Source organism: Lynx canadensis, chromosome F1 (assembly GCF_007474595.2).
Source record: "Lynx canadensis isolate LIC74 chromosome F1, mLynCan4.pri.v2, whole genome shotgun sequence".
Classification (NCBI taxonomy): Eukaryota; Metazoa; Chordata; class Mammalia; order Carnivora; family Felidae; genus Lynx; species Lynx canadensis.
The window spans coordinates 8600916-8620475 of NC_044319.2; the positions used below are offsets into that span (position 1 = coordinate 8600916).

General features: G+C 37.7%; 1 protein-coding gene and 1 pseudogene across 1 annotated transcript in view; both read left to right on the forward strand.

Annotated features, from left to right (window-relative positions):
• RGS7 (regulator of G protein signaling 7) overlaps positions 1-19560 on the forward strand; it is a 521139-nt gene that overhangs the window by 349462 nt on the left and 152117 nt on the right. The window lies entirely within an intron of this gene.
• LOC115505490 lies at positions 8882-9338 on the forward strand (annotated as a pseudogene).

A 19560-nucleotide genomic window follows, 5' to 3' on the forward strand; every position in this document is an offset into this window, starting at 1 on the left:
CATGAGAGGTGCATGAATCCAGCTGATCAGATGGTCCCTTACATAGTGTCTTTTGGAATACAGTAATTGATTTTCTTAGATTTGGTGTTATATTTAGCTAATGCATCCTGGGTATACCCTTTGTTAAAGCTATTTTCTACATATTCCAATGCATATATCTTACATTCAAAATAAAGAGAAATCTTTTCTTTTTTTTAATTTTTAAATGTTTGTTTATTTTTGTAAGAGAGACAGATGTGAGTGAAGGGGGAGAGAGAGAGAGAGAAGGAGACACAGAATCTGAAGCAGGATCCAGGCTCCAAACTGCCTGCACAGAGCCTGATGTGGGGCTTGAACTCATGAACTGTGAGATAATGACCTGAGCCAAGTCAGATGCTTAACCGACTAAGCCACCCAGGCACCCCAAATTAAAAAGACATCTTTTCTGTGTGCTCTTCATATTGCTTCAAACAACAATCTTACTTGGGTGGCAGAGAATAGAGACATTTAAAACACTCTTTCAAATTATATCAAGACCCTCTTGTAAAAAAAAAACAAACTTATAAAATACATATTTTATTGTCCATTCTGTAAGCTATCATGTCAATATGAAAGAAATAAAGTGACTCCCTTATTATTTATTGTTCCAATACTAGAAAACCATTTTAGGAAAACATTCTGAGTTTTTAAGGCATCATTTAACCTTCTGGTGATAACATGCAAGAAATCATAAATCAGAGCCATCTCCTACACCTCTAACAAGATTGATTAGTTTGACTTAGTTCAAGGTAGTAGACATAACCCAAGTATACATATTTCAAATATGCACTTTCTGTTTTAAATAACGCCTAAAGAGACGTGAATAAATGCCTCATATCTTTGGGCACTTGCTCCCAACCCATGTGTCTGCTACCACAGCCAAACCTTCATAGTTAACTACACGAGGAAAACTATTTGTTGTTCTAATTATTTTCACATGAGATGAGCAGGAGCCATGGTTTTCTTCATGTATTCTTTTCAGCGTGTTACTAGCTTCTCCTCGGAAGAAAACAGTAATTCCTTTTTGCATATATTCTATTACCACCCCACCTTTAAAAAAGTATGGTATCCTGTACATTTCATATCATCAGAAAACTCTCTCTTGGTGCCCATTGCCCCTTGGGAATACTCTACAAATGCAGAAAGTGAAAAAGTCTGCAGATGTTTGCTCCATGATGTCTCCCATTCAAAGTAATCAGTACCAACAAGTAAAGCCCAATCACATCCAGCCTGTTGAGGCCAACTGTCTCATTTAACTTATTACTTAACAATATCACTTTCTCTATGTATGTATGTGTGCATGTTCTGCATTTGCATTTAAAAATGCACTTTATAATGGAACAAGTGACTGCTAGTGTCGTTTGACGAATGTATCTCTGCAGTTGCTCTACGTAATTAAAACTTAAAATCCAAAATATACTGAAAGGTCTTCATAAAGTCGATGAATAGAAGTTTTCATTACCAAAATAGAAGTCATTATTCCTAGTATATCTGCTATGGTTTCTGCCTCCAAGAGGGCTTTTTTTTTTTTCCTGTTGCTAGAAGCCTTTTCTGGTTTGGGCTTCTGGCCTTCATATCCCCCTCCATCACTATATTGCAATAACAATGGAAAATAATTATACTACATTAACATTAATTAATTGGGTGCCTTCAGGTACCATGCTGGATGTTTCCTTCCTATTTAGTTCTTGGAAATAGGGAACAGACAAGAGAACTCAGGTGTACTGAACACCAACAATGTGCAAACACCATGTTGAGAACTTGATATGTGTTATTCAGCCTTCAAGAAAAAAGAGAAAGAAACTTCATGAAGTACATGGTATATCAGAAATCTAAGTCTCAGATCATGAAGCTACTAAAAGATAGAACCAATACTCAAACCAGATACATTTGATATCAAAACATTAACATTTTCAGATCCAGAGAAGGAGTATCAAGTTTATTTTATAGATGAGGTCTCTAAGGCTTGGAGAAGAGCTGAGATGGGGAGCTAGGATTCATACCTGATGAATATGAGACATGATATCAACACTGCACATTTGTTAGAGATTCGGCAGATGCCATCTGGTTATGCCATTTTCCTCTTTTGGTTTGTACTGGCCAGCACACGCACCTGTAAATGCCAGTCCCAGGGTTTTATTATCTTTCCCATTTTTACTTGATTGGCAGATTTTTTTTTTATAGATTACTTATTAGAGTTGCCAACAGTTAAGGAAAATACTAAAAACAGCTGGGAATCTAATTAGAATTGCTGTCCTTTGGCTTGTAAAATTTGAGCAAGCATAATGATGCTAGAATTCAGTATACTTTTAAATAGTTGTTTAACTCACTTAGGAACATTCCATAAATCAGCAGAGGTTGATATTTCTATCCTATTCACTAGAAAATAAAAACAAAAACAAAAATAAAGACCTAATGGAAAAACACAATTGCCCCGTGGCATTGTCTAATTCTTCTAACAGCTGGTTGACCTCTCTGTTGTTTTCTCCTTTTTAGGTCTTCACTGTCTATTTTATTAACTTTTTTGTGTACACATGTTTCTTTTATAAGCCAACTTGATTTTGGGGGGAGAGGAAGAAATATACACATTTTTTAAGTTTATTTATCTATTTTGAGAGAGAGAGAGAGAGACAGCATGAGTGGGACAGGGGCAAAGAGGGAGGGAAAGAGAGAATCTCAAGCAGGCTTCACAATGTCAGTGAAGAGCCCAACTCAGAGCTCTGCATCATGAACGGTGAGATCCTGACCTCAGCAGAAATCACGAGTCGAATGCTCAACCAACTGAGCCACCCAGGTGCCCTTAAAAAAAAAAAAAAAAAAAGGTAGGAGGTTTGGATGGAAGAAAAGAAGGAAAAAAGGGAGGAAAGAAAATTGTAAAGAAGGAAAGAAAATTATAAAGGAATTGGTAAAGATAATAAGGCCTTGGGGCGCCTGGGTGGCGCAGTCGGTTAAGCGTCCGACTTCAGCCAGGTCACGATCTCGCGGTCCGTGAGTTCGAGCCCCGCGTCGGGCTCTGGGCTGGCGGCTCGGAGCCTGAAGCCTGTTTCGGATTCTGTGTCTCCCTCTCTCTCTGCCCCTCCCCCGTTCATGCTCTGTCTCTCTCTGTCCCAAAAATAAATAAACGTTGAAAAAAAATTTTAAAGATAATAAGGCCTAGAGCATAGGACATTGTTGAAAATAGACCAGTTCATCAGGATCAGCCACTCAAAAAGGACAGGGAAATGTAAGTAATTATATACGTTATCCAGAGAGAGCCATAGACTGTTGTCTTAGAGCCGTCTGAAAGGTCAGGCTCCTTTATCTTTCATTAAGATAGCAGATTTTTCATTTCCCAACCGAAGAATGAATTGGGATTTTCCTGTCTTTATTTGAGCTGAGAACAAGGCTACTTGTGTTATTCATAAAGTTTTTCCAATTGTTATATCTAAGAATGGCAAGAAATGCTTGCAACAGCAGGACAGAACATGTGATATCAGTGCTCACAGAAGATTTGTGACCAGAATGTGATCCTACCATGGCATGAATGCACCAGTCTCTTCACTATCCTTTGGCTGCAAACCACACATAAAGATTCCTGCTTTTACATAAAAAGAAGACCTTTTTTTAAAATAATGACTCTAAGAAACTCAGTGAAACATATAATAGGATTTTTATACTTTGAAAATTCCCCTGTAAGCCAAGAAGTCCTTATGTCTAATAATAATAATGCCTTTTTAATTTTGCAATTACATTATAATTTAAATGATTGGTATCTCTGGATTATTCAGAATTGTTCCTTTTTGCTGCATTCACGAATACCTGGACATTGAAGCCCACTAGGGTACATCATGTACACTACATAGAATTCTGATTAACTCCATTTCATGTAAGGCACAGGTTTGGACTGTGATTTTCTCATTTTCTATAAATAACTGCTCCTTTTATTTAATCCAGTTTTTTTTGGAAGGCGATCTGCCAGACGTCATTACGACTTTGATCCTAGCCACAAAAAGAGAGGATGTCAGATTTTTCAGACTGTCAAGGGTTACTTGGCTATTTCAGCAAACCTGACATTTGATTTTTCCTCTGCTGGGGTTCATCCATGGAAATATCTGTGGTCTGGGTAGTTGTGGGCCTCTTTGTAAGCAATGATATGGACACACACTTGTTTATTATCCTTCTGGGGGCTTTAGTGCTGAGACCTTAACCTTCACTAAGTGATCTGCCAGGTTTTCCTTGGTTATTTCCTCAAGGGCCCCCTAGTAGCTGCTTGGTAGGTCATTCAACAGACTTTTCTTGGGGATGGATATCAGACGGTCACATATAGTACTACATAGAGCACACATTAATGTTGTTAAAACATTTTGAATTATAAAACACCATTATAAGCCCACTGTAGCTAATATGGCAAGTATAAAGAAGAGAATAAAAGCATTCATAAAAAACACTAAGGTAGTGACAGCTGAAATTCTAGCATATCTGTCCAGTCTCCTTTGAAGACGTGAGCTCTCACTGGCTTTGTTATTGGAGCTAGTCCCACTCATGTCTTCCCTTCCCCATATCTTATATTTTTCCTGGGCCGCTCATGAACCAGTATCTCATGTCCCTTCCCTCCACCTATTTGTGATGTCCACATCCTTACCAGAGCCACCATTGCCCTTTTGAGATTGCTGTGTTCCAGCACAGTGACCATCTGCTACCATCACTTGGACCTTGACCAAGGGCACCACTCCTACTTGGGTTCTTTGAAGACTGTACATCCTCACAGACTCCCACTTTCATCTCCCAGACTCTAAGTTTTCACAAGATGTTTTTGAGCGTCACAGATAGTAAAAAGAAAATACATCATGGAAAGTAACTGTTACCCCTTCACAGTCCAGATCTGATGGTAAGTCCTTCAGAAACTGATTCCCTGTTGCCTTCCTCACATCTAAGCACAGTGGTCAACATCCCAAACCCTGAAAATCTTCCAAGCATATTCAGGCCCAGAGTCAGAGCTTATAAGAGTCAATAAGAAAAGGACACAGGTATTCTTCATCCTACTCTTGGCCACAGTTTCTGAATTCTCATATCTGACTCCAGGATTCACCTCTTCCTAGGACATCTTAGGACTGACCTCTTTTTAGGGTATGTTTGAGGATTGACCTCTTCCAAAGGCATGTTGACATAATACCACACTTGTTGAAAGGGGCATGGGCTGTGCCTCCACTGTCACATGATGGTCTGACTTCAGGTCATTTAAAAAAATCTGAGGCACCTATTCATTAGAATGTGCGTTTTGAGGGGAGCCTGGGTGGCTCAGTTGATTAAGTGTCCAACTTCGGCTCAGGTCATGATCTCGCTGTTCCTGAGTTCGAACACCGTGTCGGGCTCTGTGCTGACAGCTCAGAGTCTGGAGCCTGTTTCAGGATTCTGTGCCTCCCTCTCTTTCCCTGCCCCTCCCCTACTCATGCCCTGTCTCTGTCTCAAAAATAAATAAACATTGGGGGCTCCTGGTTGGCTCAGTTGGTTAAGCGTCCGATTTTGGCTCAGGTCGTGATCTCGCAGTTTATGAGATCGAGGCCCGCGTCGGGCTCTGTGCTGACAGCTCAGAGCCTGGAAGCTGCTTCAGATTCTGTGTCTCCTCCTTTCCCTGTCCCTCCCATGCTCATGCTCTGTCTCTCTCTGTCTCTCAATAATAAATACACGTTAAAAAAAACTTTAAATAAGTAAACATTTAAAAAAAGAATGTGCATTTTGTGAGCAGAGTCTTCATTTTGTATTTGCTCTGCCTCTGGCATCTTTAGTGTGCCTGGCACATATTGGGCATTTAAATATTATTGAATTGAATATTTTTAACAAAGAAAATATTAACATATAAATAGGCTGTTATTATTTTTTATCTTTCATATTTCAATATTCATGGTTCACACTCTAGATGGAAGTTTACCTCGAAGTGCGAAACCATAGGTTCCCATGACCCTCCGTGCCATACAAAGTGTTTAGTTATAGAACAGAAAGTGAAACTTTCCAAGTTTATCAATCCATAGATTTGAAATAATCTATTTTCCTCTAAGTAAAGTCAAGAATATATATGTTATCCAACCACAAGAAATTACTCTAATGTTCTGAAACAGCCTAAAGGAGGTTGCTTTTATTCCATGGAAAAATGAGTTTTATGAGCAAATAGTAGATCCTATTAGAAGCAATAATGATTTATTGGTTGAAATATTAGAGTACACTGGAAAACCCAAGCAAAGGCATAGCAAGGACATAATAAAGTCTCATAAAAATCATAAAAAAAAACAAATTTATCATTTGGAAATTTATCTCTAGGCCAGAAATGATATTATAGCAAGTGAAATAACTGCTTTAGGTTATGCTTTGTTTTTTTTTCCTGAGAATTTTTCAACAAATGTAAAGCCATTGGAAAGTATCCTGACCTCTTCAGATATCCTATCTTTTCTAACATGATTCAAGGTCAGACCACTTGCTTCCAGCTTAGAAAAGTAGCAGTTGTCGACATTTCTTTTCCTATGGTTTAGGGAGAGAAAGTAGGTCAGTTTTTTTGGAATGACACAGGAGATAAGATGAAGGTGTTGGGTGGTTGGGCATGCAAAGCCTAGAATTGCTCTCCTGAGACATTTCTGCTCCATCTGGTAAGCAATGATCAGCCATCAAGGAAGGAGAACATCTTGTCCCTCTAGAAATAGGTATTTTCCCATTTCCTTGCCTTTGTATAATCATGAACCCCTATATTTTATTAATGTTTTCCAGCTCTCAACTGGGCCCCCAAATTTGATAAAATGCTTAATATACTAACATATGTACAATGGTAGCCTAATAAGTTCTTGGTCACTGATGCAGTATCATAAATAGGAAGAAATGATTCAAAGTATAAAGGAAATTTTAATTTGGTGCCTTAACTTGCCTTTAACCACACCCCTACTGTTCCACCTAGCCCTTTATAAGAGAAATAAGAGCAAAGAGGTGAGCATGAGTACCTGGCACCTGGGAGCTCCCCCCCCTCCGCCCCACCATCCCCACCGGCATTGCTGGAAAGGAGGAGCTCATGCAGCTCCTTCTCATGCCTATGCTCATTGTCCACCTGCACTTCTGCAGATTCTGTCAAATGTTCCGTCACATTGCATATTCGCTCACTTAAGCAAATCCTGGGGGCATGGCTTGCAGGAGCTGCCACTAAAAGTTAAATAAGGCTATGTGGTTGGGAAGACCTCTGTTAACCGAGGCATTTGAGCAAACAATTGATTTTAGGCACACCATGTCACAAAGTTTCAAGCAAATTGACAGAGATGCAGACAGTTTAAAAATAAAGAATGGGGCAGAAGTGTAAGCTATTGCTTAGATTATATCATACGAATGATGCAAAATTCTCCCATCATCTTAAACAACACCCCTGTGGAATGTTATATTCTTTGAGTAATGAGGATGGTAGAAGCCCAGGCTTCTCCCTGTGATGTGATGGTGTGATTGGACAGTAACCAGAGACCCACCCAGGTTTGAAGATAGGACCATTCATGCATTTAACAATTATGCACACGCAAAATGTGCTTGTTCTTGTATTTGAGGTGCAGTGGTGTCAATATACCCATACTGCCCCTCTCACAGGCAAGACAGACATTAGAGGAATCATTGTACCAGGAGCAAAACAGCCACTTTAATTAACAAATGCTTTCAATTTTCTCTTGGCCTGTCCTTCCAGTGATCCACCAACAGAGTGTATAATCCTGGGTCAGTCTCGCTAAGGGCCTGTCTCTATCTGAAATTGTGCACATGCTATGGAAGACACTCAGTGCTATAGATTATTGCCCCCAAGGTGTCACAGTTTCCAAACCCAATCAGGCATTCAGGATCTCTTGGCAATCATGTTTTGTAGTCATAGCTCCTACTCAATGGGAGTGATTATTCAAAGCCTTCTTCATTTTCCTGAAGTCTCCCAATAGACTCCTTCTCTGCCATTATCAACAGCAGACTGTAACTTTTAGTGAAAATATAAATCAAAGAGGAAATTTGTCACCTTTCTGACTCACTATGCTTCACAAAAAACATGACAGTGTCTATAACCATTCTTGTCTCCTTGCCCATCTGGGTTAGGCTTCCTGTGCTTGTTATCCTGACCTTTTGCACCACCTCAGGGTTCTTATTGCATCCTTCCTATTTCTCTTGTCTATCCTGAACTGCCGTATATTTATCAGTTTATTCACCACTGGTTTTACCCATTACAAAACAGTTCTATGTTGATAGATGGTCCATCCTAGCTACTTTCCTCTCTCTTAGTTTTATAAGCTCAGCTGTCCTGTCTCTAATTCCTCTGTCTATAACTCATCTCTCAATTCACTGGAATCTTGCTTGTATCTTCTGCTTATAATCTGAAACTTTACTTAGTCTGGCCAGTAATATTCTTCTTGTTGCTAAATTCAATGATCATTTCTTAGCCCTTAATTTGACCTCACTGTAACATTTTTGACTCCCTCTTCTCTTACATTACTCCATTGTCTGGTTTGCACTAAAACTTTCTCACCCTCCAATTTAGTATTCTTCACAGATTTCTCTATTTGCCTCTTAACTGTCAGGGTTTTTCAGACACAAACATGGTCTTTCTCCTTTATTGGCTCTCTACAGGCCATGTACTTCTTTATTTAATTCACTGCTAGTGTGTACACGCATGTAGAATTCCTTCTGACTTCCTGGTCTATAGATCTAACTATCTTACAGAAATTTTTGCTTGGATTTTTAGCAGGCATTTCATTTATTCAACAAATAAAAACTGACCTCATCATTTTATCCTCAAATCTGTGTAGACTTCTCTTAAATATCTCTCCACTGCTCTTTCCACCATCTTTCTGTGCTGCCATAATGCCACAAAGCTTTGAAATGTTCTAGCATGAATGTTCTAGCAGATGCTCTCTAGAGCATTAACAATGCTGAAAATACAAGCAGATGCTAAGCTCCCTGTCCATTCAGGCCATGTTCAGAAGTGATTGTCCAGTTTCTAACTGTGATGAAGAAGCATGATTAGTTACATTGGTGAATTTGAAGTCATTGATGATCACAAAACTAGGGAAGTTGCTGTGAACCTCATGGACATGTTAAACAAGTGTGGAGTGATCAGCCCCAGATTTGATGTACAACAGAAAGATCTAGAAAAATGGCAGAATAATCTTTTCTGATCCCACTAGTTTGATTTCATTGTACTAACAGCCTCAGCTGACATCATGGACCATGAAGAAGCAAGATGAAAACACATAGAAGGGAAAGTCCTGGAATTCTTTTCCTGGGGGCATAATATATACGTACAAATAAAATACCTCAGTGGAAAAAAATATCTCTGCATTGCCTAATTCTAACCATAGTCACATCTTATGAGGAATGACCACAGTCTTCTAACTCATGTCCCTTCTTCCTTGTCCCACACCCATATATTCATTTTACTGCATCTACAATGACCTTTCCAAAACTCCATCTAAGCATGTCTCTTCTGAGGTTTCATAACTCCAATTGATCCCGCATTGCCCATAGGATGCAGTCTAAACTTTTTAGCTTGAATACGTAACCCTTTTTGCAGTAGCCATATTTACCATTGTGTCCACTCAGATCACAATTTCTTGCCCCACCCTGTGCCTCACAGCCACCAGATTGCTGGCTGTTTGTTAAATGGCATTATCCTCTTGATCACAAGCATTTCCATGTGCTATTTTCTTTACTCGGAACCTCCTCTTTGCTTCATAGCTCCTGCCTTTTATTTAGGGTTTGAATTATATATCAACTCTTTCAGAACAGTGTCCTGACCTCTCAAGATTGAATTGGATGTCTTTTTAATGTGTTTCCAGAACACTGCACTTACTTCCTTGAAATTCTTATTACATGGTGTGGTTGGCCCATTTATTTGCCTGTTTTGCCTATTAAAATACACTACGCACTTCCTAAGAATAGGACTGGCACCTTGTTTCCCCCTGTACTGACTAAGTGAATGAATGAGCTATACATTTGGAAATCAAAGCTTTGAAATTCGATGAGCTTGCCAAAGAAAGCATATAGAAAAAGTAAAGGCAAATGGGATCCATTGCAAAGATAAATTTCAAGAGAGTTCCTCACTATAGCGTTTGGGAGGACAACAACAGAGAAGAGTCTGGGAGCCAGTGGGAAATACAGCAAAATAGATAGAGTTTGGATGGCATCAAACAGAGGTTCCACGAAGAGAGATTCATCAGTGGCTTGTTAAGGAGAGAGCACTGAGAGAGCAAGGGGAAGCTCTCCTTTGTACTAGGTAGTCATCGGTGACCTTTCTGAGAGAGCAGATTTAGTAAAGCTTCAGGTTCAGAAGACAGAGTGCAGGGAGCTAACAACTTCATTACATACTGTAATCACAAGGAACACTTCAAATTTAAAGTCATATAGAGCATGCCAATAGATAGCATACAACTCATCAAATTCCTGGTCTATGCCTGCTATGTTTGGACACCTCAGTTGGTTGCACAGAAGTTTTCATTTGAAGTAAGTAAAAATAAACGTGAGCATAATAGTAAAATATTTTTGCATCCTATAAATTGGAGTTGTGATTTCTACATAAAAGAGATGGCACTCCTGTGACTGCTTACTAAGCTACACCTATATTGAGTCTTTTTTAATTAAGTTTTAAATTTTAATTCCAATATTGTTAACATACAGTGTTATATTCATTTCAGGTGTACAATACAGTGATTTAGCAATTGTAGACATTACTCAGTGCTCATCGTGGCAAGTGTGCTCTTAATCCCCATCCCCATCACCCATTTTGTTCTCTGTAGTTCAGAGCCTGTTTCTTGGTTTCTCTCTCTTTTTCTTGTGCTCATTTGTTTCATTTCTTAAATTCCATATATGAATAAGATCATATGATATTTGTCTTTCTCTGATTGATTTCACTTACCATTATACTCTCTAGCCCCATCCATGTTACTGCAAATGGCAAAATTTTATTTTTTTTAGATTGTATCCTTTTTTTATGGCTGAATAATATGTATGCATACTATATCTTCTTTATCCATTCATCTATTGATGGACATTTGGGCTGCTTTCATAATTTGGCTGTTGTAAATACTGCTGCTATAAACATAGGGGTGCACTATCCCTTTGAATTTGTGTATTTGTATTTTTGGGGTAGATACCCAATAGTGCAATTGTTAGATTGTAGGGTAGTTATATTTTGAACTTTTTGAAGAAACTTCATACTATTTTCCACAGTGGCTGCACCAACCTGTATTCCTACCAACAGTGCATGAAGGTTCCTTTTTTTCCACATCCTCATCAACACTTGTTTCTTGTGTTTTTGATTGTAGCCATTCTGACAGGTGTGATCTGTTATCTATTAATTACAGTAAATTTCTGAAGATGCTGATTAAAACTAAAATGAGCTCCCAGTTTATAATAGGTTGTTTTGATATAAGGCAGATAAAATGTTGGTGTTCATCCATCAACCTGGTACCTACATATTGATATCACTGTTGTATTAACTGAAACAAAGGAGGAGGTGGCAAAGAAGATTGAAAGCGGAAATAAATACTACTATGAAGCTTTTATTTTTCTGATACAGTATGTTTCCCTATCATTGCATACTTGCTAACTTTAAAAAGGGTGGTATTTTATTATCATTGATACTAGTTTTTATTTTTAACAACTTTGCTCTCTTCATATTCAAATTGTACATTTACATGCCTTACTTTACAAATTATTTTTACCACTTCCACCATTTTCTGTAGTTTTTTTTTTAATCTTTATTTATTTTTGAGAGAGAGACAGAGTGTGAGCAGGGGAGGAGCAGAGAGAGGGAGACACAAAATCTGAAGCAGGCTCCAGGCCCTGAGCTGTCAGCACAGAGCTCGACCCGGGGCTCAAACTTATGAACCATGAGATCACGACTGGAGCCGAAGTCAGACACTCAACCGACTGAGCCACCCAGGCGCCCCTACTTCCACCATTTTAATCAATAAAAAACTAAACAATTCAAGTAATTAGTTCTATTATTAATGATGTAAATAAAAATTTCTGAAAAAATAAATAAAAATTCTGGAAGCAATTATTTATATAAAGCTTTTGTCTTTTTTCTTCCAATTTCAAAATATATTTTGTTACTCAAATTCAAATTCTGAACATGCTAAATAATTAATATGATTAAAATGGATTTTACCATATCTTTATTCATAACCACACTTCATAGACCATTCCCATTAGACATTTTTGTAATTAGACTAAAGTTCTTATTAACAGTTTTTTTCATGTGAATAAAATATATTTTCTTTCTTTTTTTTTAAACATAGTTAAGTCTCAAGCTGTGTTGCTTTTGTGAAGTTTTTACATTCAGAATTTGTTTCAGCTAGTTACTCTAAAACTGTGGTTTAGGCAATACAACATTTCTTACCATGGGCAAAATTAAGGGACTAGACTTAGGCCCATTTATGTCATCAGTGGAGGAATGGGTAAGGTCCCAAGTTCCAGGAGTCTCACCTCAAATGCCTTTAGTCTCAGTATTTTACTGTTTGTTTTTGTTTTGTTTCGTTTTTTAAGTTGGGTTTAGGGTAGCCTGGGTGGCTCAGTCAGTTGAATGTTCAACTATTGATCTCAGCTCAGGTCTTGATTTCAGGATTGTGAGTTCAAGCTCCATGTTGGGCTCAGTGCTGAGGGTGAAGCCTACTTTAAAACAAAGTTGGGCTCAAAGATTTCTAGAAGAAAAGTAAATTGGGTTTTAGCTGTTTTCTATCCAATTGTATGTAAGCATGTACTTGGATGTAAAATGTGGATTGATTGAGTTGAAATAATTTTTGTGTTTGGGCTATGTGTTAATTAAAAATTGAGATGATGACATTTGAAGTTTTTCTATCCTCTGTTATTTTCAAAATTTAATAAATTCTCAAGTTTTATTATAGTAAACACTGCAATTTATAGGTACAAAATAATAAATTTAATAATCCTTTCATAAAAATTACGTATTTTCTTCTTGTTATTCTTAGAGCAACTATTAGATGTGAGGCTTCAATCAAGACATTAACTCTTAATTTGGTCTTTTAAATGTTTCTTAATTTATTATTTTGAGAGAGAGAGAGAGAGAACAAGTGGAGTAGGGGCATTGAGAAGGGAGACAGAATCCCAAGCAAGCTTGATGCCCTCAGCGCAGAGCCTGATGTTGAGCCCAGTCTCACAAACTGTTAGATCGTGACCTGAGCCAAAATCGGGAGTTGGACACTTAACCAACTGAGCCACATAGGCTCTCCAACTTTGTCTTTTAAAAGTAACATATCAGCCCCTGAATTGCAAGCTTTAATTGTATCTATTATCAAAGTGGGAATTTATTATAGGTATCAAAGAAATACTCCAAAGTAAATATTTTTTAAAGTTAAAGTCATTTTTCCTTTCTTTATTTTCAACACAATTGATAAATTCCACATGTAACAGGTGTAGAGTGCTTGGCCAGGGAAATAAAAAGAGTTTAAGCAGATAACCTATCCTTCAGGATCTTTGTGAAATAATATGAAAGACTAATACCAGAACACAATTAGTTACAATAAAAGATATCAAGCATTGGGAGCTCATTGGAGGGAGGGTGCACTCCTGGCGGGTTTAGAAAAGACTTCATGAGGGAAGGCTGTATTTGAGTGGACCCTGGGGATTGCATAGAATTTCACCCGGTGAAGATAAGCCAGGGGGCTTTTCTGGATATAATAAATACTAGAGTAAAGGCACAGAAGAGAAAACCAGCCTGCTCCAGACCATCTAGTTTGACTGAAAGAATGAGTGAATATAATGCAAAGGCAGGGCTTGGGCAGGATAAGTTATCAGAAACAACTTCTTTGTAGAGCAGAGATGAAACTTGCCCCCAAGGACATCATTAAGGACTGAGTTGGGTGATGGGGAGAAGTTGGTAACTTTGAATAGATTTAAGTTGGAAAGCAACAAAACGATAGCCACATTTGTTTGTTTCTACTCTGTTCCAGAGACTATGTTAAATAACTTTAGTTGCATTATATTTGATCCTTAGAACAAATACAAAGTTAGAGTTTGTTCTTTAGAAGATCAAAGGACAATATTGTGGAACATAGATCAGAAGACAGCCAGGCTGGAAGCCCTTTGGGGATGTGACCAATGCATCTTTCATTTATCTTTATTCTGAGTTCTTGAAAACAACTTCAACTCTTCCATGCTATTGAATACAATTTCATTGATTGCTCTCCGCAATTTCTCCCACCCCAGTTCCTTTGTTATTGATGTCTTATGTTAGTATGATACATTTGTCACAACGAAGAAACCAATATTGATACATTATTAACTTAAGTTCATAATTTATTCAGATTGTCTTTCTTTTTACCTAATGTCCTTCTTCTGTCCCAGGGTCCCATCTAAGTTACCACATTACATTTAGTTGTCATGTCTTGGTAACCATCTCTAAGCTGTGAGAGTTTCTCAGACTCCTGGTTTTTTTTTTTTTTTTTTTTTTTTTTTTATTTTTTTTAATTTTTTTAAAAAAAATTTTTTTTTCAACGTTTATTTATTTTTGGGACAGAGAGAGACAGAGCATGAATGGGGGAGGGGCAGAGAGAGAGGGAGACACAGAATCGGAAACAGGCTCCAGGCTCTGAGCAATCAGCCCAGAGCCCGACGCGGGGCTCGAACTCACGGACCGCGAGATCGTGACCTGGCTGAAGTCGGACGCTTAACCGACTGCGCCACCCAGGCGCCCCAGACTCCTGTTTTTTATGACCTTGACAGTCTTGAGTAATGGTCAGGTATTTTATAAACTGTCCCTGGATTGGAATATGTTTGATTTTTTTTTTGCATTATTAGACTGGGATTATAGGTTTGAGGAGGGAAAACCAGATATAAAATGTCATTTTCATCACATCAGGCAACCATTGATCTGTTTACCATCTCTCTTGCTTTGCCTTTTCTAGAATGTCATATAAATGGAGTCGTACAGTCTATAATCTTTTTAAGCTGGCTTCTTTCAGTTAGTAATATGTATTTAAGGGTACACATAATGATGGAGGTATGCCAAGGGGACATGGGAGCCAACTGAAAGAGTTCCCAGTGACCAGAGATGGAACAATTTTTGCAACAAAATAAAGTACCACTGGATTATATTGTAAAATATTTTTTTAAAAATGCATCCATAGGTTCATGCTGATAGAGAATGAATGAATGAATGAATGAACAAACAAATAATAAATAAAGGATAAAAACAAAGGTCCATTGCCAAAAATTTACAAATAATTTATGTATACATTTTACCCTTAATGACATGGAGGATAACTCCTCACTCCTTAAGTTTGGGCTACATTTCATAACTTCTTTCCAAAGAAAAGTATGAAGGGCGGGGCAGTGGGGCATCACTTTACAGTGAACCTTACATCATCTGTGATAATGTAAATGTCTGTATCTAAGTTCATTGGGGCTTTTTTTTTTTTTTACATAACAATTGGTTGTGTAAAACCACAAATAATTCCTGGAAAAGACTATCCTTTTTTTTTTTTTTTTTTTTTAAATACCCCTTACATCTTTGTCTAAGATCAATTGACTATATTTCTATGGGTCTGTTTCTGGGCTTTGTATTCTGTTCTGGTCATCTATTTTTCTTTTCTTTTTTTAAATGTTTATTTATTTTTGAGAAAGACAGAGAGACAGAGTGCAAGCTGAGGAGGAGTAGAGAGAGGGAGACACAGAATCTGAAGCAGGCTCCAGGCTCTGAGCTGTCAGCACAGAGCCCGACGTGGGGCTTAAACTCACAAACCATGAAATCATGACCTGAGCTGAAGTCGGACATTTAACCAACTGAACCACCCAGGCACCCCTGGTCATCTATTTTTCTATTCTTTAGCCAATACCATACTTTCTTTATTACTATAGCTTTAAGGTAAATCTTGAAGTCATATAGTGTGACTCTTCCAACTTTGTTTTTATTCTCCAGTATTATGGTGCTTATTCTGGGTCTTTTGCCTTTCCATCTGAACTCTAGAATGATTCTATCAGTGTCTACAAAATAGCTTGCTGGGATTTTGATTGGTATTGCAATGAATCTGTAGATCAAATTGAAACAAAATGGCACCTTAGTGTTCCAATCCATGAAATATACTGTATTTTATTTCTTCTGTCAGTGTTTTCCTGTTTTTTACACACTGATCCTGTATATATTTTGTTAGGTTTATCACTAATGGAAAGAAAGGATGAATTGATTCTCCAAGTGAGTAAATCTGGGCTATGTCTCTGAATGAGCCTGTCCCTGCAGATTTTCAGGTAGAGGTTTGTCCCACAACCTCAGTTGTCTGATTGCTCCAGGAAAAGTTGATTTTCAGCTTGTTCAGCTTTTCCTTGTTGTAACGATGGGAGTGACAACTTCTAAGCTCTTTATCATGTCTCATTTGAAGCCAGAGTCATTACCTGCTTTCTTAAAGCATATTCTACTGCATTGTGTGTTTTGAAGATATGAACAGAGAGAATGTTATGTTCACTTTTGTATCCATGGAATGAAACCAAGCATAAAGTGAATAATTATATGTTAGATGATAGCAAGATGGATGAATGAGTGGAAGGATGGATGGATGGGTGGTTGGGTAGATGAATGGATAGATGAAGAAATGAAGACTCATGGAGTAAATTGCTAAAGCCTGGTATGAATCAGTAATGGAGAAAAAATTAAAGGAAGTATAAAAGGTTTTATAATGTAATTAAGTAGGTAAGTAAGATAAATCCTAGGGAAAGAAATCAAAAATGAAGAATTAGAAAGGAAAGCATTTTTAGGAGGATTGGAGAGAAATTGAAGACTTTACTCTTCCCATGGGTCTAATACCCTTCCATGCCTGGTCTAACCCAGCCTTTCTCAAAGCCTTCACTGAAGACTTTGTATGTATTTTTCTTTCACTCATGCTAGATATATTAAGACTGGGGTGTTTTCTTTTTTTTTTTTTTTTAGCTAAAATTCAGTATAATGTATCACAACACAAATTAATTCAAATTAAAGCAGGACATTTATTCCAGCAAATGAAGAATGAGGAAATGAATCCTAATGCAAAATGGTTCATAAGTTTACAGGGATACCAATACAGTTATAACCTCCTGGTGAGAATTTAAATTATATACACTTTTAGAAATTAAGTTTGCAATATTTAGCAGTGCTTTAAAAATGTCTGTAACTTTTGACTGTATTATTTCTAAGAATTCATTCTATGAAATAATATAGGATTCTTGTGTCCATTCTTGCTGGTAGATTTTTTTTAGTTGCTTGTAATATTACAGACAATTTAGGTGCTGATAAGATAGCAAACCAGAAAAGTAAACAAACAAATTAAAAACAACCAAAAAGAAAAAAAAGAGTTCCCATTCACATGGAGCTTGCATGTTCATTGGAAGATTAATAATAAATAGATACATGTGTAATATGGTAAGTGGTGGTGAGTGCTATGAAGAGAAGACAAAGTAAAAAAATGTGTAGAGAGTGAATCCTGTTTTATACTGTGCAGTCAGGTATGTAATCACTGATGTCGTGGCCTTGGCCAGAGATCAACTGAAGGAATGAAGTGGGATGTCCTACTCTTTGGACAAAGAGTGCTGGCATTCCAGGCGGAGAGTGCAAAGCCTCATGCAGGCACATGTGCAGGCACATGCCTGGTATGTCTGAGGTACAGCAAGGAGTTCTATGCTCTAGGGCAGGATCTGTGAAGGAGTGAATAATAGAAGACAGATAAGTAACTGGTGGCCAGATCAGGTAGGATTTTCTAAGGCCAAGTCGAGGAATTTGAGCTCTGTTCTGAGAAATATGAGAACTTGTTGGAAGAGTGTACTAAGAATGACAGGATCTTATTTATATTTTATTATTGAAGAATAATGGACCTACAATATTGTATTAGTTTCAGGTGTATCACACAGTGATTCAATATTTATATACATTAGACAGTTCTCAACAGTCAGTCAAGTTACCATCTGTCACCACACAAAGTTGTTACAATATTGCTGACTGTATTTCCTATGCTGCACACTATATCCCTGTGTCATATTCTTTTTATAACTAGAAGATTGTACTTTTTTTTAATGTGAAATTTATTGTCAAATTGGTTTCATACAACACCCAGTGCTCATCCCAACAGGTGCCCTCCTCAATGCCCATCACCACCCCCCCCCCACCCCCCATCAACCCTCAGTTTATTCTCAGTTTTTCAGAGTCTCTTATGGTTTGGCTCTCTCCCTCTCCAACTTTTTTTTCCTTCCCCTCCCCCATGGTCTTCTATTAAATTTCTCAGGATCCACATAAGAGTGAAGACATATGGTATCTGTCTTTCTCTTCCTGACTTATTTCACTTAGCATAACACTCTCCAGTTCCATCCACGTTGCTACAAATGGCCAGATTTCATTCTTTCTCATTGCCAAGTAGTATTCCATTGTATATATAAACTTCATCGTCTTTATCCATTCGTCAGTTGATGGACATTTAGGCTCTTTCCATAATTTGGCTATTGTTGAAAGTGCTGCTATAAACATTGGGGTACAAGTGTCCTATGCATTAGCACTCCTGTATCCCTTGGGTAAATTCCTAGCAGTGCTATTGCTGGGTCATAGGGTAGATCTATTTTTAATTTTTTGAGGAACCTCCACACTGTTTTCCAGAGTGACTGCATCAGTTTGCATTCCCACCAACAGTGCAAGAGGGTTCCCATTTCTCCACATCCTCTCCAGCATCTATAGTCTCCTGATTTGTTCATTTTAAACACTCTGACTGGCATGAGGTGATATCTCAGTGTGGTTTTGGTTTGTATTTCCCTGATAAGGATTGATGTTGAGCATCTTTTCATGTGCCTGGTGTCTTCTTTCGATAAGTGCCTATTCATGTTTCCTGCCCATTTCTTCACTGGAATTTATTTGTTTTTTGGGTGTGGAGTTTGGTGAGTTCTTTACAGATTTTGGATACTAGCCCTTTGTCTGAAATGTCATTTGCAAATATCTTTTTCCATTCTGTTGGTTGCCTTTAAGTTTTTTTTTTATTGTTTTCTTTGCAGTGCAGAAGTTTTTTATCTTCATGAGGTCCCAAAACTTCATTTTTGCTTTTAATTCCCTTGCCTTTGGAGATGTGTCAAGTAAGAAATTGCTGTGGCTGAGGTCAGAGAAGTTTTTTCCTGCTTTCTCCTCTAGGGTTTTGATGGTTTCCTGTCTCACATTCAGGTCCTTTATCCATTTTGAGTTTATTTTTGTGTATGGTGTAAGAAAGCGGTCCAGTTTCCTTCTCCTGCATGTTGCTGTCCAGTTCTCCCAGCACCATTTGTTAAAGAGACTGTCTTTTTTCCACTGGATATTCTTTCCTGCTTTGTCAAAGATTAGTTGGCCATACTTTTGTAATTCTGATGGAAGATTGTACTTCTTAATTCCCTTCACCAACTCTGTTTAGCCCCCAACCTGCGCCTCTCTAGTAATCATCCAATTTGTTCTCTGTATATATGAGTCTGTGTTTTGATTTGTTTGTTCATTTTTTTTAGACTACACACATAAGTGAAATTATCCAGTATTTATCTTCCTCAATCTGAATTATTTCACTTAGTATAATATCCTCTAGG